The sequence below is a fragment of the Musca autumnalis genome, unplaced genomic scaffold, assembly GCF_047663935.1.
Source record: "Musca autumnalis isolate F117 unplaced genomic scaffold, ASM4766393v1 scaffold_3, whole genome shotgun sequence".
Classification (NCBI taxonomy): domain Eukaryota; kingdom Metazoa; phylum Arthropoda; class Insecta; order Diptera; family Muscidae; genus Musca; species Musca autumnalis.
In genome coordinates, this window is record NW_027411866.1 from 255,564,096 (window position 1) to 255,590,718 (window position 26,623).

Here is a 26,623-nt window from a genome sequence, read left to right on the forward strand (position 1 = left end):
ACAGAACATTTGTTCTATAGGCCGAACTAAGAATAGATCTCCATTCCTCTCTATTTGTTGCTTTGTTTGCGTCATCTATTCCTTGGCCTGCCAATTCTGCGTGCACCGCCATGTGGCATGTATTCATACGCCTTTTTAGCGGGTTCATCATCGCTCATTCTTATGATATGGCCTAGCCAACGCAATCGCTGCATCTCGATACGTTTAACTATATTGATGTCGTTGTATAGCAGATAAAGCTCGTGGTTCATGCGATGTCGATATTCACCGTCAACGGTGAACCAAGCACTACCATGTCTGCTTGCGCTAGTACCCAGGCTGGATGACAATACACGAATATGAAATCAAAACCAATATTGGTCCATTTTTACACTGTTTTACAGTGTTTTATCTAATTTTCAAATCTGGTAACTAATTTTTCACACAGTTGCAGTTGACCAATCGAACTTAAAATTTGCACACATTTCAGATTTGGACGACAATACATGAATATGAAATCAAAACCAATATGGGTCCATTTTTTCCTGTAGCTCCCATCCAGCGGTAATACTCGATTTAAGCTATGTTATCGTCATATTAAGCCCGTATTGGCTGTTATTTGACAACTAGGGTTTCCAATGGTACAGAAACGTACCCATTAAAAATTATGGACATAGGTCCAGGTTTTGGTATAGCCCCCATATAGCGGTACAGCCCGATTTCAAGTGTTTTAAAGATTTTATCTTCATTTTTATACCGAAATGTGCGTAACTTGGCGTTTGGAGATCCCAGTGGTACAGAAATTTCTCCACCAAAAATTGTGACATAGGTCCGGGTGTTGGTATAGCCCCCATTTTACGGCTCCACCCGATTTCAAGTGTTTTTTGTCTTAATTTTTGGGCCGAAATGGCTGTAACTTTGATTTCGAGTTCCCAACTTCTACACCAAAAATTGTGGACATAGGTCCAGGTTTTGATATAGCCCCTATAAATGGTACCACCCAATTTCAGGCATTTTAAAGTTTGTATCTACATTTTCGGCCTAAATTGGTTATGCGGCATTGAGTCGTGTAAGATCGTTGGATGGATTAAGAATAGAAGAACTGGATTGCTCGAAAGTAACAGGAAAGAAGCCATGCAATACCGAAGCGTTATCTGAAATCAACAGGATGAGAAACTACCAACCTAAATAAATTTTTACTAACATTATACATTTAATTAATAAATGTAAGCCCATCATTAAATATCATTTATAATCTCAAGTATATACAAATAAAATTGAAAATCTTAAAAATGTATTTACAAAAAAATTAAAAATAATTATAAAATTAATAAGTTTCAGTGTTCTGTTGTTAAATGGACTAAAAACTAGAAAATAAGTATATAATTAAGAAAAATTAAGTAACAATGTTTTATTTATAAATGCACTTAAACGTAGAAAATAATTTTTCATGATGAAATCTCTCAAATAAAACGCTTGCATTTGAATTAAAAATTGTGACAATATTGAACGGAAAGCGTTTTATTTGAGAAATTCCATCATGAAAAATTATTTTCTACTTCTAAATGCATTTATAAATAAAACACTGCTACTTAATTTTTTTTTTAATTATATACTTATTATCTTTGTTGTCTATTCTAAACGTTATAGTAAGTTCATTTGAAAAGGTAGATCTATGCGGCTAATGCTTTACAAGAAGGTTTTTACATCCTGAGAAAAAATGCCTAAAATATAATGTCTCAAAAATTAACTGTTATATTGGGTAACATCTTCTGAATAATGGTTTTTTACATTTTGATGTCACAAATTCCAATGGAAAATGTGGATAAAAATTTCAAAATACCCATACCGTTCTAATAAAACATGGACTGGAATTTAAAATGTAGGCGGCTGTTGAAGTCTTTTTTTTGAAATTCGAACAAAATGTATACGAGCAGTACTTAAAAGAAATTAAATATAATTCAAATAGTTATTAGTAAATACATCAAAATTTCCTGTTTTCCCCATATTAAATATTGTTTATTTGTATATGTACTTTTCCGCTTACGAAGTAGCGGGCATTTTGCTAGTATAATATAAATAGACATTTCATTTCTTTGGCGACCCATAGTGAAATTTTACGAAGAATATTTTTGCCTTTGACGTCATAACTCTAAAGTTATGTTTTGTGGGACAATTTTGAAAAAACTCAGATGAAGTCCGTTTGTTTCATTTTTAGAGATTCCTGGCGATTAGATAAGATTTACAGATTTGGTGTATTCTGTGACCTACAGTAAACTTTAATGACTAACAATTTTGTAGAATATTTCGATTTTATATGATCAGATTTTAAATGATGTTTTTAATGATTTTCGAAAAAGATCAAAGATCATGATGAACCGCATGAGTTGTAAAATTTTTAACAAAAATATTCCCCACATCCTCCTCAGTTAAGTTTCCAAAGACACTATAGACCTAAAATGCAAGGATTCCAAGATACTTTTACTCGGATATTTCGGAAAAAATTAAAAATGGGCGGAACTTGCCCCGCCTACTTGGGTTACTTTACTATGTAAACTTTTAAAACGCCGATACGATCAGTTGCACTATAGGCCCAATGGCAACAACAAAATCATTTCAACGCTTCATGACCACATACCGGGTTGTCAAAGATATTGCATCTTACATTGTAACATTTTATAAAAATATATCAAACGAAAAACAAATTTGTTTCGCTCGACAATTAAAAACCGCTAATATAATAAACAGTTTTTTAATGGATAATACGTGTAAAGGTATGTAAATTAATATTCTGATTAAGAATTAAAAGAAGTTAGATTTGGTAAGGAATATTTGATGTAGACTTGTGGTGTATTTTGTGTGTAGTTTATATTGTAGTTTATATGGTTTTTGGAATAGAACTCTCGGTATTGCGAAGTATTGGCGAAACTATATATATGTGGTAGAAGGTAATAGTGAGTACTATATGTGTAGACAATTTTACCCCCGTATGGATCCGTAAACTTATAGAAAAATACTTACAGATAGCGTGACACTTAAAAATTTGGATATTTTTAAGTATTGGGCTGGGCTGGGAGTGGGACTTGTCAATATGACACAAGTCGCGAAATTGGATAGTTATCTTAATCGAGTTATACCAAGCATTGAAATCTTGTATGTTCAAGATCTCTTAATTTAGTAATAGGGGCTACAAAACCTACTAAATTTAAAAATCTTGACATGTAATTATAAAGTATTCAAAATTTGAACGCGATCGCCGTATTCTACTTCCAAATCATCAATTAATGATGGAGGTCACAATTACTGTTGTATTGTATCCCAATACGTCAAATGATCTCTGAGATTTCGCGTTTGGCTAAAACCTGTTGTGGGGGAGGTCCCCCGCCCCCTCCACTTTTCGGTTCTAAGACCTAAAGAATCTACAGTCAAAATTTTATCAAATATTTGTTGCATAAGAAAATATATAAAATGTAAAGTTTTGCAAATGTCACATGTTTCAATTGCAATTTAATCAGAATCCAAAAACATGCCCAGACCCAAAATTTGACATGAATCGGACCAAAATTAGGGGTTGCATAAAATTCCGCTATCTACTGATCAGCATAAAATTCTAAGTCCGTCTGTCCGTCCGACTTGGCCGAACTTAACACCGTTCTTACTAGTTAAATCTAAAAATGACTCACCTCTGTCTTTTTTTTTCAGTGCTACCACGCTCCTCCATTAGAATCGAAATGTAGTACTGGAGATTCCGTACTGTGTCTTCCGTAATAAGTTATGACAACTTCGAAACGCCGTTCCGATATGGAACGGCTTACCCTTCCTGTCGTTACGTACGACAAATATCAGTTTGTCATTAACAATTTTGTTGAACGGTAGATCCAGGAACGTTCTCACGTGAAAGAAGATAGGCGATCGTTGATTTGTGAAATTTTGGTTTTCTCATAATCCTTAATTTTTTTTTATGTATTTGTGCTTGACCATCCCATCCCATTCCATTCTAACGGTACAAGCTCCATTCTTGGCAATCCTGCCGATAACTAACTCTGCCTTTCATACAAGGTCGGGTGGACTTTTCTTTTCTTGGTTAACATATATGGATCTTCCGTCTTTCGAGAAGGACAGAAACGTTGCATTTTTGTTGACGAAGTGAGCCAGAGCTGCTTCCAGTGCATACTACACTTAATTCGCTGGCTAACAGCTCCTGGCTGGAGGCTAATAGTTTATTCTCGGAAGAGTTGCCACACTTCTACCGACTTCTAATCCCCGGCCCAGCCCAAATGCATCAGCGCATTGTTAACAATTTGCGACTTGTAATAAAAATTAAAGAATTTTTTTCCCAAACAAACATGAATTTATTCGGTGACACTCTGTCTTTTAGTTTTCAATGCAAATTTAAAAATATGATACCCTTCTTAAACTATTGGCAAATGAAGAAAATGGATTTCGTCGTACCTTCTTCACTCTACGCTTCCGGTTTCTACGACGTAAAGCTTGTGGAGGCGGTCCATAAACGATTCTGGGCATATATGCCTTACGTCGCACATTTATAGGAGATGGTAATGGCACTGGCATATAACCAATGCGCATACCAGCAGCTGCGGCAGCAGCAGCTGTACCGCCACCACCCGTAGCTGTGCCGCCACCACCAGTAGCTGTGCCACCACCACCAGTTGCTGTGCCTCCACCACCAGTACCCGTTCCTGTGCCTCCAGTAGTAGTCCCGGTACCAGTTCCTGTACCTCCAGTTCCTGTAGCTGTACCTGTACCGGTACCCGTTCCAGTACCCGTACCAGTTCCTGTTGCTGTACCTCCACCGGTTGTAGAAGAAGTCGTGGGCGGTGATGCTCCTGTATTTGTATTGACATTTGTCAGCGTGGCCGGTGAATTGACAATGACATAGGGCACCATGTTACCACTACTGCCACCACCACCATTTGAACATGTACTACAAAATTTTTTGAAGAGCAAAAAATGTTTAAATAAACGTCCTTCATTGTCCACCTTGCCACTCGATTTCAAGACATTTCCCTCCGATTGTGGTATAATTGGTATTTTATTGATATCCTCTACATTTGCTTGTACTTCCATAGAACGATAGATGGGAATAGCTTTGCCAATGTGAGTTACTAAAAATACAATAACAAAGATAGTTACTAATTTTGCAACTCCCTAACAAATTTCAGCAAATTACCTTTATTCGAACGGTCCTTAGCTGTAACGACCGTGGCCGTCAACAGTAGCAGTACACCAATTTGTAAAATCCGCATAATCCAATTTAAATGTTTGTCCTAAACTATGGCATAATGCGTATTGCGCTCCTAGTTTTATATGATTTAAGTGCTCTTGGGCCAACAGAATTGTCGAGTCATTGAAAACAATTCGCAGAATAGCTGCTACCTTATGTTATCATGTTCGGACAATAATTGTTGCAATTTGTCTTTGTGACTTGGTCTTATCACAATTTCACATCTACTTGTTTTTTTGCGTCTCTCTCTCTCTCACTCTTTGGTCAGGTTTACATGCTTGGCCAGTGACCTGTTAAAGTTCAGTCGGACAACTGGGAATGATGATTGTTGTTGGTAGTTGTCATCGGTATTGTGCTTCTTCTTCTTCTTCATCAACTTACCTTTTGTTGTTGTTATTGTCTCACAAGTTAAATTGTTGGACAAATGTTATTAATGATTTGTTTATTTGGGTCATGTTAACTGAATTCTTTTCACCTTTTGTTGTCTGCTTCTGTTGTTGTCTCTGTTTATTTTCACTTTTGAATTCAATGAACGGACAATTTATTTCTTCAGATTAGAACCTTAAAATGATAATGGCAAACTTATTAATCATTCGTTTTGAGTACCATTGAACAAATTCGAATGAAGTGAACCTTTGTGGCAACGAGATATTCAGTGAAGTGGCCGCAATTAAATTTAATTAATTGCAATTTACTTTTTGTTGTTTGTACAAACAATTAAAAATTATTCGATAAGTGTGTGAAAAGAATCAACAAGAAGAGCTTATTGGTGCAGCGGACTGCTTCTGGAAGCATAGTTGAATTTATTTCATAATTACTAACAGCCTCACAATATGCAACAAAGGTACTAAACCTATTTTGTATTTCCAAGCTCGGAGAATTTTAGAGGGTGGCAGGAGGTCATTGACTTCACATCCAATGGATGACAAATATAAATAGACAACTGGATAGTATCCGATAAGAAGTCTTTCTCAGATCATAATTGGATACTATTCAACATATCTGAAAAAGCAAAGTCCACTAAATGGTTTCCCTGCCGTAAAAGAACGAACTGTAAAAAGTTTAACAGGCGTTTGAAAAATTTACTTCTAACATTCCGCATACAAATGATTCTACAGCCTCTTAACAATTGACGCGCTCGAAGAAAAACTGTCCACCATGGTGGACGTCCGAGCTCTCAAAGATGCGAAAACAAACGCTAAAACCCTTTAACATCAGCTTAAAGAGTACAAAAATGCCAATGCTAAAAAAATCCTGTATTGAATTCTGTAGATCGTTAGATAACACCAAAGATACAGCCAGACTAGGTAAGGTTATGACAAAGGGTCACTGAAATCCCACATATACAAAGAAACATTACGGCATCTGCAGTGGTATTCTCTAATGCACTTTTTGGTTACCAACAAAAATCGCTAAAATTATGATTGAAAAGTATAACTAAAAGTTTAAAAAACTGTTGCCATTGGTAGTACATAGCGACAGCTTTATTTTGGTTACTAAAACTCTACTGAATCTCTTGAAATCCTTCTTACGACGCAGAGTGTCACGATCTCAAGTAGTTTTGTCTATATGAGGCTTCAAATCAGATAATTGTTTGCAATGTGAAATTTTCTTCATATTTTCCCAAAATTAACAACATTAATTATCGTCTAATATTTAAATATTTAAAGCAACGTTCGTTAATAAACTGATTTTTTTAGGTTGCTCTTGTCTTTACACGAATAAATTTAAAAAAAAAAAATCGTAGACTGTCAAAACCGAAAGTTTGACTTTTAACAAAAAATGGGCTGTTCTTGGCCATTAATCGGTCAAACAACTTTTTTAAGTTAAATTCTCTTGTTTAAATAGGCCAGTCAAAATAGACATTGAAATTGCAAAAATTCCCACAGAGCTGAATTTTGGTGGAGAGCTAGGGTTTGTTATTAAAAGCAATGTCCCCATCGATCCCATGTGTGCAAAAAAAGTTATTCGGGGTCAAAGGTCAAATTTTAAGGGTTTTTAGGTTTTCGGATTTATTTTTTTGAAAACGTGACTAAAGTAAATATTGTAGACAGAAAAATTATCTACAATTTGTTTCCTAGAAGGAACCATTCTTGAGATATAGCTGTTCAAAAAAAAAACATAATTTTTATGCACTTATAAGGGAAATATGCACATATTCAGACGAACCGGCTTAAATAACACTGTGCAACATTTTTAAGGTGATCTTGTGCAAACTATTCGAACTGAGGATTTTTTGAAAGTACAGACCCAAACGACAAGAAACCCTAGTTGGGTTTTGTTGTGTCTGATCCAGCTCGGATTTTATGGCCCCATCTAAACATGGTTAAATATTGAGTTTTTAAAGAAATTCGGGGCTATATCTCTGAAACCAATGCGAATCATCTTCTGACCTCTGAAGCAAATTTGTAGATAAGGACAAGAATAAAATATTTAGAGAATTAATGAACTCGAAAAACTACATGTATTGCCTCAAATTTTAAAACATATGCAAAAATTCCATAATTTTTATACATTTCGCACCGTATCTCCAAAACCGTTGATTTTTTCTGAATACTTTCTTTTGGAAAAATATTCCCTGGAATGTAATAGACAACTCTTCAGAACATGTCATTGTTGTAAAATGCCTCTATGCCGTTGTTTTCAGTACATTTTTCAACGACGATTTAATAAAAATGTCAATAATGTAGTGAAATCCGAAATGCGAGAATAAACTGTTGGTGTGAACTGTGTTTGAAATAAGTGTTAGAAAAGATATGATGCAAAATACTGCTGAAACAACATGAAGTAAGCATTTTAGACTTTCAGAATGTTCTAAAAAATTGTTGAGAACTTTATTTGGAAGATTTTTGCAAAAGGTTACTTGGTTCAACTCAAAATAGTTTAGCCGATACTGACCAGAATTTCAGCAATTATGTAAAATTTCCTATATTTTATAGATTTTGATGCCCTAGATGGAGTTTTTCGTATGTGGTTATTTCAAAAGATAAGTTCTACTAGTTTAGGGCTACAATATTGCTAAAGACAGCAAGGCCAAATTCCTCTTCGTTTCTGAGATAAAGGCCTGATAAATGCAAAAAAGTGTAGATTTAGCCCGGTTTAGATGAGGCTATAAAATCCGAACTGGATCTGACAGGACAAAACCCTACTAGGGTTTTTGTAGTCTAAATATGTACTTTCAAAAAATGCATACTAGAAGTTGTTTGCATTTTCAGTGTTGCATAGTGTAAGCGAAGTAACCGGGTCTGTCCCCCCAAAAAATATATATTTTCTTGAAATGCAAAATTATACATATCTTTTAGAAAAAATTCAAACACAATCGGAGCGTGTTTTGTAGAGTTATTCAATGTTAGAGTCAGTTTATGCAAAAATAGCCCATTTAACCCACATGTGTAATCGAAAGCCCAACGGGAACGACCCCAACGAAAACTCTCCGATTTTTTACAAGTTTTGTCCGAAGGTAGGGTGGCGGATCCGGTTCGTCGGTTATTCGACTCGAAAGGCCACATTTAAAAACAAGTGGATATCGTTTGAAAGCTTATGGAATTACCTAACACATAGTGTCGTTACTTTAATCGGTTTGCCTCATAATGTACTTACGCGGCTAATTTTTTATTCGACCATTAGATCGCGATATCTTGAAAATGGTAAGTCTTTTTTAAAAATCATAAAGACAATTGATGTAGACAATTATTAATTCTACAACTTTTACTTTAGCCGGCTTTTGTTAAGTCTTACCGTTTTTGAGAAAAAATAAAAAAAAAACTGAGTAATGCCTCCAAAAATGACCTTTGACCACGAATAACTTCCCAGCGAAAGGTTTGCCTCCAAAAAGAGGCAGTTAAATGATATGTACAAGAGATTTGGAAGTGCATCAAATTATGCATTTTCACTCATGATTTTTACAAGGGAGTGACCCCGGAAAGAGGCACTCCATTGCACCGCATTTTAACTGACCCTTTGGCATTGCATTTTAACTGAACCTTTGGCACTGCATTTTAACTGACCCTTTGGCATTGCATTTTAACTGACCCTTTGGGGTAGAATAGGAGGCAGTCCAGAGCACGTGTTTTGAATATCAAAATAAAATGCATTTATTATTTGTGTAAAACAAAAATATTAATACCTTTATTAAATAAACACAAATTACGAAAATTCTCTATTGAATTCAATCGCAAACATGTGTGTTTCCTTCGCTCTTCATTTAATCCACGCTTAAGTGCTTTTGCTTCATCTGCTAAATGAGTTTGATATTGTCTTGCCATCACCAGTTATGATTTCGACATGTACTCCAACAGCACTCCATTGGGAAATTTTCTTCTCGTGAGTTACCGGAAAAATGTTCACAAATTAAATATTATTATTTAAAATAATGTTTAGTTTGTATTAACAAATGTTTGGAAATGTTAACACGATTATCTCTTTTTGGAAATGAATCCGCTGCCTGTAGAGATATACAAACTGATTTATGCACAGGTAGGGATCTCTAACAACTGCTAATAAAATGTAGTGAACGGAGTGCCTTTTTCACGACTCCGGTTGCACTGCATCCGGATGCTGTTAAATTGTGAGGAATTGGAGTGCCTTTTTCACGACGCCGTTGAACTGCCTCCGGATGTTGTTAAAATGTGACAAATGGATGTGATTCTTTGGATTGCATCCAAATGCGGTTAAAATGTGAGGAATGGAGTGCCTTTTTCACGACTCCGTTTGAACTGCATAAAAACATGCCGTGAAAGAACTAGTCTACATTGCACTACTTCCAATTTATTTTGCTGGGTTGTTTTGCACACATGGGATCGATGGGGACTTTTAAGACGTTGCTTCTAATGGTGAACCCTAGCTCTCCACTAAAATTCAGCTCTGTGGGAATTTTTGCTATTTCCCCCTTATACGCATGTCTATTTTGACTGGACTAAAAGACAAAATGTTGATGTATTCAATAAGCCCACAAAAATGTATGAACACCAAATTTCAGTCATTTCGGACGGATAATGTGGCTAAAACCGTCAAACCGCCAACCGAGGACTATATCAAAACGTAGACCAATACCAATAAATGTCTTTATGAATGTTTCGCAGCCCTGGCGAAGACTAAACACCAAATATCAGCTACTTTAGTCGGATAATGTGGCTAAACCCTTCAAAATACCGAAAATCGGGCGGTACCGTTCTATGAGAGCTATATCGAAACATGCCCATAATTTGTATCAGTAGTCTTTTGTCCAATGGGAACACACAATGCATAAACTCAGCCAATTTGATTGAAAAACTTAGGCAAAATCTTCAAAATATAGAAAAATTGGGAAGTACCGTTATATGGGGGCTATAGCAAAACTAGGATCAACCTTCCCATGGTAGTACTTGTATCAAAATTCATCCATCGTCAACTCCTTCTATTTTTGGCCACCGTTTATATGAACTCGCGACATAGTGCGACGCACTTACCATGTTGCACGGATAGCAATACTGCAATAAATAATAGCAATATTGAAGCCGACAAGATAATAAGTCCGCCATAACCACCATTCTGTTATGCTGTCAAAGCACGTAAATCGAGTAACTCCTCAGTTGGTCTGCCCACTGTTTTGTGTCGTGGTTATTAACGAAATCCTAAGCAAATCTAACCATCATAAACGGAGTCTGAAACACTTCAAATCATGCTTGATCGTGCACGGAAATTTAGCACTGATATCTAGTTAGCTATTTGCAAAATATGATCCAAGTAGTTGTATTATTTTTGTGTAATAATCTTTTTAATTTGGGAAGTCAAATTTCGATCGCCAACTTAAAACGGGTTTTTCTCGAAACTGGATTTTTTGAGATGTGTCACTCTTTGAGTAAATGAGCGATATGGACATTAGGGATATAACTTTTGGCACTTTTTTGCACATATCAAAAATACCACCACATAGCCGTGTAGAGCATGAAAAACTATTATGAAAAAATGTGTAATTTTTTCTCTATCGCGAAAAAAGTTTCCGCACCAAATGCATTGAAGTTCAGTAATGCATTTTTTAATTTTAGCTGTTATGACAACATATTTGATTTTTATTAAATTTTTTATTTTTTTGTAATCTAATTTAAAATCATTACCAAAGCGTTCTGGACCAATTTTTTCTCAATTCGCGCCATTTCGGACCATTTTAGGAATTTTTGACACTATTGCAATTTTTGTTTTTTCTTTATAAACTCGTGAATTTTATGTTTATATTTATTGTACCTATCGGACAAGAGAATATGGTGTCATTTGCAAAAAATTCGCGAAAGTTACAGACAGTTTTTAATGACTTTGCCTGTGAGAATTGTATTTTTTTCTATGAATATTTATTCAAACAAAGCAAATTTAAAATTATAAGTAGAAAAAATATCAAAAGGGTTTTAGTAATTACAGTCGGCGCGGAAACTTTTTTCACCGAATCGATCTTAGAAACGCGTTTTCATTATTAGGACAAAATTCCCCAAGTGGTACTGGTGTTGTAATTTTGTAAAAAACATATCCGATTCTCACAGGCAAAGTCAACAAAAACAGCCTGTAACTTCCGCGACTTCGTTGCAAATGACCCCATATTCTTTTGTCCGGTAGGTACAATAAATATAAACATAAAATTCACGAGTTTATAAAGAAAAAACAAAAATTGCAATAGTGTCAAAAATTCCTAAAATGCTCCGAAATGGCGCGAATTGAGAAAAAATTGGTCCAGAACGCTTTGGTAATGATTTTAAATTAGATTACAAAAAAATAAAAATTTTAATTAAAAGCAAATATGTTGTCATAGCAGCTAAAATTAAAAAATGCATTACTGAACTTCAATGCATTTGGTGCGGAAACTTTTTTCGCGATAGAGAAAAAATTACACCTATTTTCATAATAGTTTTTCATGCTCTACACGGCTATGTGGTGGTATTTTTTTGGTTATAGCCCTAATGGACATGCTTGATGCTTCGTAAACTAAACAGGTGGTTCGCTCAAAAAATTTAGCTAAAATCCTCAGAATACCGAAATTCGGACGGGTACGTTATGTAAGGTCCAAAACATGGACCTACGTTGATACTGGTTACCTCAAATGTCAAATTATAGGTAGTTCGGTCAAAAAATGTAGCAAAATCCCTAAAATACCTTAAATCGGATGGTACCGTGATAGGAGGGTTTTACCAAAACGTGGGCCGTTATTGTTCATCTTCAAACTTGACCTGTGTGCAAACAAAAGACGCATCTTTCAGTGTTCTATTTTAACTTTTCTGGATGCTAAAGTGATTACAACAGACGGACGGATATGCATAGACCGATTCCGAATATTACCGTGACTTAGAAATAGTACCACAGGCTAAGTTTAAAGCGCATTCATGTACATTGTTCACCCTATTCGTTAAAGGTATTAGCTAAATATGGGTGGCGTAGGGGATGGAAGATACCAAGGAACGGTCCTGACCGGCTTTAACATGGCAAAGCCCAGTATTAATCTTGGTCCCTCTTTCATCTCAAGTGGACATTGACCTCCCCGTGGTGTCACCTGAGGAACTGCCTTTAACACCCGTTGAAGATAGTGAGCTAACATGTGCCGCGCGTTCACCCATAAGAACGTTGAAAACTTGGGCTTGGGCGTCGGGTTAGAAAACCTCCCCTAGAAAAAACAGCCTACTGTGAAAAAACGAAAGAAAAGAAAAACAATTCCCTCAAAAGTTGACGACCCCCGCAAACGTTTTATGGACCATGATATGCGAATCTGCACCTGGAATGTTCGCACTCTTGAAAGAGAAGGTGCAGTTTACGCATTGGCAGATGTACTTGGAAAGTACAAGGCCGACATTACTGCCATACAGGAAATACGATGGAGCATCTAAAGGTGACGCACTGCAGCATATTCCACTCAACTGGCCCAACTGCTTAATCGAAGCACTCCTCGTCCCGATAACATGTCAGGACAATGGCAAAACATTGCCCACTCCATGCAAACAGCCGCAAAATCAGTACTTGGATGCCAGAGACCTCCGCCAAGGAATACATGGTATGAGCAGGAGTGTCGTGATGCTACCGAAGAGAAAAATGCGGAATATAGGGCTACTTTACAATCAGTAGCAACGCGTAGCGCACGAGAGATATCGGGAGAAAAGGAGAGAACAGAAACGTATTTTCCGCAGGAAAAGGAGAGAGATGGAAAAGCGGGAGTGTGAACAAATCGAGATGTACAGGAGACAGAATGAAACTGGAATTCTACCAAAGAGTGAAGCATCAAATTGATGGCTTTGGAACTGGCACACCCTCCTGTAGAGACCAGCAAGATAATCCGGTAACTGATAGACAAGATTATTTTTCCAAACTGTTGGTATCCAATAGTAGCGAAGTCGACGAAGATACCACAGATCCAATCCCAGAAGATGGTATTGAATGTATACCGCCCGGCCAAAATGAGGTAAAAACAGCAATCAACCGGCTGAAGAATAATGAAGCAGCAGGAGCTGATGGCTTACCAGCCGAGCTGTTTAAAACCGGAGGCGACACGCTGATAAGGTGTATGCATCAGCTAGTTAGCTCCTTCTGACAGGAAGAACTCGTACAGGAAGAACTCGTACCCGACGATTGAAAACTGAGCATCCTTTGTCCTGTCCATAAGAAAGGAGATAAAACGTTATGTTCCAACTATAGGGGCATAAGTCTTCTCCCTATCGCCTACAAGATAGTGTCAGGGATATTATGCGAACGACTAAAGGTAGGGTCACATTAGGCAAATATTTGCCGAAAAATTACAAATATTTGTTTGCTTCAATCTGACCAGCAAATATTTTTCAAGGGCAAACAAGAAAACAGCTGATTTTGGGGAAACAAAACCATTTGACAGCAAACAAAAAATTTTCCAGTTTGCCCATAATGTGAACACTTTTGAGCAAATATTTATCACTCTTTTGAGCAAATATTTATTTGGTCTTACAAAAGTTTTGTAAGAGCAAACAAGGGCAAATATCTGCTGAAACACATTGTTGTCACCGATTAAAAAAGGATATTATGAATATAAAAAAGTTAACATTACTTGTAAATATATAATACAAAGCGAATATTTAATGAATACACAAATAAACAATTGAAAGGTGAGTGTGTATTCTCCGATACTGAATGATGCCCAAAATCAATTTTTCCGAATTCTCTGGACCAAATTTGATAAAATTTTAGGTGTAGATTTGTTAGGTATAGGAATAGGCGAGCTGTTTTTTATAACGGAAAATATAAGAGGCAAAACTCGAAATTTTAGAGATTAATTTTGGAATCTATCGTTGATGGATGGATGGGAAGTAGAATACCGCTATCCAAACCTATTTTGGAAAACCTCATAATTAGAGAAAATATTTCTAAATTTAGTCAGGGGGACTGCAAAAATGCCATGAACATTGATTTCAAATCTTCCATTACAATTAAATAATTATTTTGGTTATTACTTTACTACTTCGTGGATTTATTTTTTAGTGTCTATTGTCTTCAAGAAGTCGGCCAATTTGTACAAAAAAAAAAACTACATCTTTATCACGGTGCGCCTCAACCAAATTTAAATGGTAGGTGCTTGCACCTGGGACTAAAGAAGGCGTTGAATGAAAATTCTCTTCAAGGATTTTGCTTGAAGTCTTATAGAAATTGGACTAGAGATAATCTTATAGCTGTGAATATTCTCTACAACTTTTTTAACTTTTTCCTAGATTGTAATATTTCTTGAGATATATAACTTTAAATTGTGACATTGCAGTTACATGCAGTTATAAGCAGTCGATGGAGTCAGTGCATTGTCCCAATTTGAACTTCTATATCTCAAACATTGTAAACAATAAGAAAACGTCATAATGGTCAATCGTGTATAGATTTTTCAATGCTACATTTTCACTTGCAGTTTCCAAGCCAAATCTTGAACGCCTATAAAGACCCGAAAAATGTGAACTTTGGCCGCGACATATTTAAATATCGCGTAGGCGATTTCTGTTTTTTGATTTTTCATTGAACATTGTAGTTTCAAAATCCGAAAAAACTTCCCAGGTGTAAGCACTTTCCATTCCAAATTGATTCAGGCGCACTGTGTTATCTGTCAATTTTAATAAATTAACACAAAAATCCTTTTTTGGTTTTGAAAACATTACATTGCAAACTAAAAATTAAAAGCTGTTAATAAAAATAATATTCCAAAGCACAATGTCAATGTGCCATCATATACACTAGCGGTCATCTGAATAGGTTTGATTTTTTTTTCTTTTTATATGTTAAGGTATCTTCTGATGTGTTAGTATTACAGATCCATACTATTTAGTTTTTGAGAGTCCTATACTATTCCAACATTCCCAAGAAAAAAACTTGACGGTGTTGCCATATTTTCGGAAAATATCCCAATTATAATAAAAAATGTACAAAAAAGTGTCAAATTTTTGCGATCATCAGAATAGGTTTGAATCAAAAAAAATTGAAATAGTGTACTACCCAAGCAAATATTGCGCAGTTTTTTGGTTTAGTTTAGTAAAATGGAACATTCTGATAAATCCAACAACAAATTTGGCCCGCTTTATTTGGAACGTGGGTTCAATTCTCAACATGGAAAAGTTACCAAGAACTTTCAGATTAAATCAGGAAATATTCAAACAAAGACGTTTTATAAACTTGCTTTAAGTGACTTTATGATTTCGTTAGATCTCTTCTAAGCTTTGAAAATTGTCTGAAAGCAAATACCAAGTGTAGCCATATTATTAGGATCGATAAAATAGAAAGGTCATTGAAAATAGTTGGTATTTTAGTTCAAGTTTCATTTTTTAACTATCCTTGCAGTACAAATTTAAGTATTATCATGCTCACAAATCCACCATAGTTGACTACATGTATCATAAATGTTTGAAAATTGGTCTGGAAGAATGTTTCATCGACGACAATAAAGTAGAAAATTGTAATTCAAATTTAAGTCAGAGGGGCATGATATCACCGACTTTTATAGTGCTGTAATACCTATATAGTCAGGTCAAAAAGTTTTTTTCTGCTCACAAGTCATAAAACAAACACGAATAAGTACAAAAGAATAGACTACTGAGGTTATACAGCACTATAAAAGTCGGTGATATCATGCCCCTTTGCATTAAATTTGAATTACAATTTTATACTTTATTGTTGTCTATGAAACATTCTTTCAGACCAATTTTCGAACATTTATGATACATGTGGTCAACTATGGTGGATTTGTGAGCATGATAATACTTAAATTTGTACTGCAAGGATAGTTAAAAAATGAAACTTGAACTAAAATACCAACTATTTTCAATGACCTTTCTATTTTATCGATCCTAATAATATGGCTACACTTGGTATTTGCTTTCAGACAATTTCAAAGCTTAGAAGAGATCTAACGAAATAATAAAGTCACTTAAAGCAAGTTTATAAAACGTCTTTGTTTGAATATTTCTTTATTTTATGTGAAAGTTCTTGGTGACTTTTCCATGTTGAGAATTGAACCCACGTTCCAAATAAAGCGGGTCAAATTTGTTTTAGGATTTATCAGAATGTTCCATTTTACTAAACTAAACCAAAAAACTGCGCAATATTTGCTTGGGTAGTACACTATTTCAATTTTTTTTTGATTCAAACCTATTCTGATGATCGCAAAAATTTGACACTTTTTTGTAAATTTTTTATTATAATTGGGATATTTTCCGAAAATATGGCAACACGGTCAAGTTTTTTCTTGGGAATGTTGGCATAGTATAGGACTCTCAAAAAGTAAATAGTATGGATCTGTAATACGAACACATCAGAAGACACCTTAACATATAAAAAGAAAAAAAATCAAACCTATTCAGATGACCGCTAGTGTACATATGTACATATGTATGTACATACATTCGCAACATTCCGACAAGGCACTCATTGCCAAACAGATGGTATTTGATTTCCATTCTCCACAACAAACAATAAACGAAACGCCATATTTTTTATTTCTCTCTTTCTGTTTTTCTAGTCCAAATAAATTTATGTTTGTCGACAGTTTGCTCAAACAGTTTTTGGGTGAAAATATTTTTTCAAATGTGAACACATGGCAAACATGTTTGCCCGTTGCGTTATTTGTCACTGTTTGAGCAAACAAAATAGGCCAAATATTTGCCTCTAATGTGAACGCAAACAAAAATTTGCATGAAATTCACATTTGTTTGGGCAAATATGAGGAAACAAATTTAGAGCAAATATTTGCCTAATGTGACCTTACCTTAAAGCCCATGGTCAACGAAATAATTGGACTATACCAATGCGGCTTTAGACCTGGCCATTGACCCCGCGGCAAATCCTGGAGAAGACCCAGGAGATGCACATCGACACCTACCACCTTTTTGTCGATTATAAAGCGACAGCCCGCTACGTTCAAAGGTATTCCAAGCAATATCTGAATTTTGTATCCACGCAAAGCTCATTCGGCTTTGTAAAATGACTCTAAATGACAGAAGATCTTCAGTTAAAATAGGAAAGAACCTCTCCGAAATGTTTTGTACCAAAAGAGGTTTCAGGCAAGGAGACAGCTTTTCGTGTGATCTTTTCAACATCCTGCTAGAAAAGGTTATACGAGAGGCAAACGTCAAAAGAAGTGACACAATCTACACCAATAGCCATATGTAACTTGCTTTTGCTGATGATATAGACATCATGGGACGATCAGTAAAAGAAGTACCCGTTACCTTTATGAAGGTCGAAGGAGAATCTGCTAAAGTGGGTCTGGCGGTAAACGGCGAGAAGACCAAGCTGATGGTGTCGACGCGCAATGCGTCCATTGAGATCGGACCAACTGTTGAAGTTGGTTCCTATAATTTTGAGGTAGTAAAAGACTTCGTCTACCTCGGCAGCTCCGTCAACACAACAAACGACATCAGTTGTGAAATAAAAAGAAGAATTGTATTGGCCAACAGATGCTACTTTGGATTAAGTAAGCAGTTTAAAAACAAAGCCACAACTCGTCAAACAAAAATAACGTTTTACAAAACACTGATACTACCCGTGCTGATGTATGGTTCCGAAGCCTGGGTACTTGCGCAAGCAGATAAAGCAGTGCTTGGCGTGTTTGAGAGAAAAATTCTTCGAAAGATCTACGGACCGATCTTGTTGTTGACGGTGAATATCGACGTCGTATGAACCACGAGCTGTATCTGCTATACAACGACATCAATTTAGTTAAACGTATCGAGATGCAGCGATTGAGTTGGCTAGGCCATATAATAAGAATGAGCGATGATGAACCCGCTAAAAAGGCGTATAAATTCGAGCCACATGGCGGTGCACGCAGAATTGGCAGGCCAAAGAATAGATGGCTCAAACAAGTGGATGAAGAGATGACAAGGCGCGGTATTCCAAAAAGCGAAGCACTAAACAGAGAGAATTGGAGATCTTTTCTTAGTTCAGTCTATGGAACAAATGTTCTGTAATGGGCCAGCTAAGTAAGTATTAGCCAATTACTGAAAAATTAATTTAAGGACCAAGTGTCCTACAAACAAGTAGGAAAGTATCAGCTGTGCCGACAGAGATATACACTCAGACCTAAATGAGCTAACACAACACTTCTGACGTCTTTAGGGGTTTTTGAGTTTTTGGTCCAATTTCTCAGGCTAAAAAATTAAGTCGTTAAATTGTCCTCTATCCAAACGTTGTGTGGAAGGTACACGAAAGGGTGGTTCGATGTAGTCAATATTGGGACATAATTTGAGGCTGTAAGAAATAGTTCGTTTTACGATGTCTACGTTCTACACAGTTTAGTTGGTGCCGGCAGGCTTTTTGGAGATTTTGGGCCACAATTGCGTGTCGTAACGGGACCTGCAGGGAGATCTTTTTGTAAAAAATTTAGAGCGATTCGAGACGAATTGTTAAACTGCACTTTTCCCAAATTATGTGTGGGAGGTATCTGTAGGACATTTTACAACCTTATACATTACTAGCTAATATAATACGATGTGCAATGTGTGGACCAATTAAAAAACCCTGCGAGAGTTATTTTGCGGATTTGTCATTTTCGTTGGTGCCGTCTGGGTTTCTTGGAGTTTTAGGTCATTATCTCAGGAATTATGGACTTGCCCTCGAAAAAAATGGTACCGCCGTAAAGGACCGCAAGGGCAACCTGCTGAAAAAAATTCAAGATAATCCGAGAAGAGCTCTTAAACTTAATTTTTTTTGCGAATTTTGTGTGGCAGTTACCCGAAGGAGAGAACCAATATAGTCGATATTCGAACTCGATCCATATCTGGAAGAAATAACGATGTGCAAAGTTAAGAAAAAAATCGATTCTCCCTCCGGTAGCTATCGTTCACTTCATTTGACAAAAAAAAATTTTGAACTTTTGTGGGGTAGGTATCCGAAAGAGTAGACCGATATGGCCCTTAAACTAAGTTTGGCAAAATATTACGATGTGCAAAATTTGGTTCGAATCTAATGATCCGGTCGAGAGTTATCGTGCGCACCAGCCAGCCAGCCAGACCGACGGACATGTTTAAATCGACCCCTAATTGTCTGAAACGAAAAGCATTATTTTAATGAGGTATGTCTTGGTGGTGTCAAAGTGTTTATACCCACTTTAGCCTAAATGTTGAGGTTATAAATATCATCTCTATCTATAATAAAATCTACCTATTTGTGGTTGTGGAATTGTCTGTGCTTGTAATTTCTTTTATTGAATAAAACAATACATATATGAGGGAAGTAAGCAATTCACGAAAATATCCTTTATTCAATGAAGTTACTTAACAAAGTCCAAGCAGGCCATATCTTAAATCTCAACTTAAATCACGCCAGTCTTCGAAAAAAACACAAGCATACCAAAGAAAACAATTGTCGAAGTGTGTCTCGGTGTCGTTATACAGATTTAATGCCCTCCACTGAGCCATTTGTCAGAGGACATCTATGGCAGCAGGACTTCTTTTACACATGGCCAAATGTATGCGTTTAATGGTGGAAACGAAAGAAAAACCGAAAACAGTTCAAACATTAAAAGACATAAAAAAATACTAAAATTTCCTCTTCTTTGTTGTGTCCGCTCAAAAAAGAGATGTTCTGTTTGGCACTGCGGGTTGTTAATGTTGAGCACCATTCCCTATTGCCATGTTTATAAATCACTTATGCAGCGTTAATAAAGGATATTTAAAATAAATCGCATATTTGTCTGTTCGTTGTGCACGCACACGGATTGTGGTTAAATACCACATAACAGTTTAAACCGAAAAAAAGGAAACGGAAACGGAATTGAAAGTGCTCAGATTGATTTTTTCTCACGGTTTCCGTCCAACGACCCCACAGAAAGTCAACATAAAAGTCACAAGTCATGAAAAACAGTTTTCCATTTTTTTGTCTGCAGAAATGAATTTGATTTGTTGAAGCTTTTCAATTCAATTTAATAAATAAACTTCAATAAAATTGCCAGAATTGAAAAGGAAAAAAAAAACTTGATCTGTCTAAATGTCAGTGATTGTGACAATCTGTGGTTGCAAATATGTCTCCATTTTCACCATTAGTGTTAACTAAATCTTTAAGATTTTATTCAAATGTTTGCCAACAACCTCCTGTTGTCGTTGTTTTTGTTTCTTTACAATTTGTTCACATTTCAATTGAAATGCTTGTTTAGTTATATTTATATTTTTTGTTTCTCTTTAAGAACTCAAAACAAAAACTCCTGTAGACAAATAAATGAGTCAAGATACAATCAATTGCAGGACATCGTCAACAACCACAAGAATTGGAAATAGAAAACAAAAAAGCGTTGCCAACAAATAAGGCAATGAACCCATGAACAGAGCAGGGAACATATACGAGTAATAACTAACGACGAGTGTAATAACTAACGACTTTGTTTTATACTACAGGACCCAGTATTATAAGATGGATCGAAATAATGCTTTCCCTGGTAAGTGAAAACGTTAATAATTCATACTAATCGTTTGACCCATTGGAACCGCTTTCTTTAGATGTTAAACCCCGCAAAATTGAAATCCAAGAATATACTTAAAAATCCGGTACCTTGTTTTACGAGTTATCGAGACTTCAAAAAATATCTCGAATATGCCGATCAAACATGAATGTAATTACATTGGAAGACAACAGAAAATCGGTGAAAGAAGTACTCCTGGAAATCAGAACAAAAAAAAATGAACAATGCACAATTGTAATCAAACAAATAGACAAATGAGCAGATGTGTGTATGTAGCTAAAAGCCATACTACATATCCATATGTATATAACATGGGCATGAGTATTAGGATGGTCCTAAATTCAGTATTTATAGTTGATTGAAATATTTCCTAGTTCGCCGTATGTTAGAAATATTGAAGTAGTACTTCATGAATTTTATTCGTGGCTACGAATAGCGCCAACAAATCAAGGTAAGAACATTTTCAAAAAGTTTTTGGCTGGGATCTAATCAAACATTACTTTATTTTACATAAATCTTTAGCATCGCACTCGAAATATGGACTTATGTTTCCTCAAAATGTGTGTTGGGTGTCGTGGTTTCTATTCGGACCTAATTAAAATTCGGACAAGTTCACCGTCAGCATCCTAATTAAGTTACATTGAGTGTTTGCATTGGCAGCTGGCTGCTGCGTTGAATATGGGTTGTCAATGAGTATACCATTACTACTACATCTTGGAACTGGCCGTCTAACGGCATCAGCGTGAAGAAAACCATCCCGCCAATATATTCAGGGGGATCTTCATTTAAGCAGAGGGAACAGTGAGGAATGATGGAAGAACTATGTAGACATTCAGCATATCTCATATATATATATTCCATACCTCCAATGTTATTCTCGGAAGAGGATAACGGGAGTAAAGACCCCACGGACCCACCTTTTGCCAGATGGGGAGATCGTACTAAAATAGTGCAAGTGCTCTATGAAATTCTGTGTCGTGGCGAATGAATACCGCCACTCTTAAGAACTCAAAATAGGGGCACATCTCAAGGTTTGAAAAGGAGGTGACGACTTCGTGTTTTTTTCCCAGTCAAGCACCTATACAAAGAAGAAGAAAATTAACCCTGCTAAAAAGCATCAATATCAAGCCAGCACGATCTTCATTATGGTATTACTGGACAATGATTTGGAATTGATGAATCCTGGGCTTACGGCTGTGGTATTCAGGAACTTGAGTATGTTGGAATGGCTTTCAGGCTAACGCCACAGCTGCCTCCGCATAATATATCGCCATGTAAGAATGTCCCATGCTGCATGTTGTGTAAAAACGCGAAAGCTAACCCGTAGCATGTAACAGAGTCAATGGTATGTCAAAGAACAAACGAAAGGGGTCGAATACTACTGGAATCATTCGCCTGATTAGATGTAATACTAATGTCCTCAGGGAACAAGCCGACATTTAGACGAAATGGTGGAAGTTCAATATTTGATGTTGCCTTTGCCAGAACTAGTATATACAGTCGTCTTTCTTGGCAAATTTCAGATGTATACACCCCCAGCGACCACAATGCAATACACCCAATCTTGTAACGCGTCGATGAAAAATAGAAAGCGAGGTGCAAATAAATCCCCAGTGTATTGGTAGAATCACAAAATAGCTGAACTGTGCAAAGACTGTATCCGAGCCAGACGGCGATTCGTACGAGCTCGTAATAGAGCGGATAATGATTTACATCACCACTTCCTCAAAGAGAAGAAAAAGGAACTCAAATCTGCAATACGACGTAGCAACGAAATTGTTTCCTGTGTATCCGTATTAGGCCGGGGCGATTTGTATGGAAGGAAAAAAGTGATAGTGGGCGCCTTGAGTTTCTGATTCTTGGGATTGTACTGAGCAAAAAAGTCCACTAGACCATATGTCTATGGTGAAAATCGAGCCCCCGGATTTTGACTTGAAATTATTTTCAAGGATATTTTGGCCAAACCATATCTCAGAAACTTGACCTATCCTGAAAATGTCCTTTTGCGTTCTTAGTACACTCACCAAGGGCTTTCATCTCCAAAAGGAAATTTCCACCCACTGACTTTGAGTCAAATGTTGTAGCACAGTGTAATTTATCGATATTTTCCGAAAAATGTGCACATTCTCGGTGCCATAACTGCCTGAAGTAGCGTTCCAATGCTTTTGCTGTGTACTAGAGAGTTCTTAATTATTGTCTTGGCTACAATTTTTGTCTTTGTGTTGGATCGAAAATCTCAGTGGTTTGGCTGTTACATATATGCCAAAATATTCAAAAGACCTTGAAAAAAACTTCAAGTCAAAATCCGGGGGCTCGATTTTCACCGTAGACATATGGTCTAGTGTACTTTTTTGCTCAGTACAATCCCAATAATCAGAAATCCAGGCGCCCGTGGTGGTGTTCAAATCGCCCCACTCTAATCCGTATATACTAGTGACAAAAAGCTGAAAATCTTCAAAAACAGCGCACCCACAGAAGCTACAACGTTGAAAAATATAGTAACCATGTGTTTTACATTCCCACCTGTCACTCTAACTCTAAAAATCGTACCGTGAGAAGATAAAGTCTGTGTATAGGCTTGTAGCACATCGTGTGTTGTGCATACAGAACTGTATCCGATGATGCTGCATTTCTTATTGCAGCAATGATGCCGATCGATATGTTGGCAAAGCAAGCGCAACGCACGTTTTAGCATCGTCGCTCAACGACAAATGATAGTGTAGTCAAACCATGAAAACAATGACAGAGAAGGGGGACGACGTCAAAAAAAAGGCAGGTTGTCTCAAAAACTAATACCCAATGTTGAAACTTGGTGTAACATACAACACGGCGATTGAAGTTTCTATCTGTCCGAACTGCGCAGAAGATGTAGAGGATCCCAGGTATGTATATCTTATTTGTGTGTCTTAGGTTTAATGAGGAAAGGATGAACTTGGAGTACTAAATTAGAAGTACAACAAATGTAGAAAACATAATCCAGTTAATGCTGGAGACCCCACAAAACTGAGTTAATGTATGTGAATGCATTAGATCCATAATTTTGGAATTAAAGCGCCAAGATGAGATTCGAAGAACGATGTTACTACTATCTGGCGTCACCAGTACCATTCCCACCTTACAATGAAATGCTTTCTTACTGCAGTATTTTAGGGGTTATAGAACAATGAAAATGGGGTTTTTGTGTGTTAAAGTTTTGCAAACCTGGCATGCCGGGTTCCCAAAGTCTTTCGATGTGGAATTTCAGAAAGGTAGAAGTATATGCCTAGGTTGACGTAGTGCACACTGACCTCCCCGTGGTGTCATCTGGGGAGCTGCCTTTAACAGCCGTTAAAGGTAGTGGGCTAACATGTGCGGCGCGTTCACCCATAAGAACGATAAAAACTTGGTTTTTGACGTCGGGTTAGTAACCCACACCGAGAAAAAAGCATCCTACTATGAAAAAACAATGGGAAAGATAAACAAACCCCATTTAAGTTCACGACCCCCCCAAACGTGTTAAGGACCATGATCTTCGAATCTGCACCTGGAATGTTCGTACTTCTTATAGAGAAGATGCAGCTTACTCATTCTCAGAAGTACTTGAAAAATACAAAGCCGATATTGCCTGCCTTACAGGAAACACGATGGATTGGGAAAATGATCGCAACAACACCTAAAAGCGACGCCATATATTATAGCTGCCATGACATAAAGTACGAGTTTGGTTGCGGTTTTTTAGTTGGTCGGAGGTTAAAACATCTGGTTTCCAGCTTCACTCCAGTGAATAAATGACTTGCTCCAATACGGATAAAAGCAAAATTCTTCAACATCAGTTTTATTTGCGCTTATGCTCCCACTAAAGACAAGGATGAACAAAACGAACATATATTCTACGAGCGCTTAGAATAAACATATGACCGTAGTCCTGCCCATGACATTTAAATTATTATAGGCTATTAATTCCAGAATTGGCCCTACAGTCGGGAAATGCAGTCTCCACAGTGAAACAAACATCTGACAAAGGAATGAGGCTGATAGACTTTGCAGCAGCAACATCGATGCTCCTGGCTGTCTCTCGATCACAGAACAAGTAATCAAGTTGTGATAGATGCGTGTTGGATGTGCAATCGGTCCAAGGGAAAAACATAGACTCAGTCGGCCACCTTGCTTCAAATACCGACGTAGCCAGGGGGTGGCACGGGGAAATCCGTAAGCTGCAATCACATAAGATAGAAACAGCATATTCCCTCAACTGGCCCAATTGCTTAATCAAAACTCGTCCCGATAACATATGAATACAAGGAAGAAATATTTGCCCATTCCATGCGAATCCACGCTAAATCTATAATTGGATACCAGAGAGACCTCCACCAAGGAACTCATAATATGACCAAAAGTTTCGTGCTGCTACCGAAGAGAAAAATTTGGCATAAAGACTTTACCTTCATTAGTAACGTGTAGCGCAGGGGAAAGGTATCGGGAGAAAAGGAAGTGGGAGTGTGAAAAAACCAACGTGTGACACATCAAACTGGTATATCCTCTTGTAGAGAACAGCAAGATATTTTGGTAACTGACACAGATAGTGTGCTCGGGATATGGAGATAGCATTTTTCCAATCTGTTAGCATTCAATATTAGCGAAAACAGAAGATGATATTGAATGTTTACTCGCCCGGCCATGATGATATAAAGATATCGTGGGACGATCAGTACGGGAAATAACTGATACATTTAAGAAAGCTGAAGGAGAATCTGCTAAAGTGGGTCTGGCGCTAAACGACGACAAGCCCAAGTCAATAGTGTTCACGCGCAATGTGTCCCTAGAACTCGGGACTGTGGAATTTGGCTCCTATAATTTTGAGGTAGTCAAAGACTTCGTATACCTTGGCACCGTCATAAACCCAACAAACAACTGATGTTGTGAAACACGAAGAATAGTTGTAATGGCCAACAGATGCTACTTTGGTTTAAGTAAGCAGTTTAAAAACAAAGCCCCATCCCGTCAAACAAAAGTAACACTTTCGAAAACACTGATACTACCTGTGCAGAGAGCGTGGTGCTTGGTGTATTTGAGAGAAAAAATCTTCGAAGTAGCTACGGAGAATATTTTGGGGCCAATCGGTACATCAGTTCTAGAGTTATCGTGCTCTCCAGCCAGTATTTATGGTGTCATAGGAGGTTTTCACACTTTTCGGGATGTTTACCACTGAAAAAAACTTTTACCGTCGTAAAGGAGGCAGCGAATGCAAGTTGCTTCAACAAAAGTGATTTGGGAGCAGGTCTTTAAGTGAACTTATCCGACATTTTTTGTGGGAGGTACCCGAAGGAGTGAGAAAATAAAACCCATATTCGAACCTGGTTTATATCTGTTAGATATATTAGGAGGTGTAAAGTATGGACCAAATCGATCACTCCCTTCAAGTGTTATCGTGTGCAAAAATATTGCGTTCTACCGTTCTATCATTGCGGAAGCTAGAGTTATTACGGCAGATTGACTGAGATTTTACCATGATC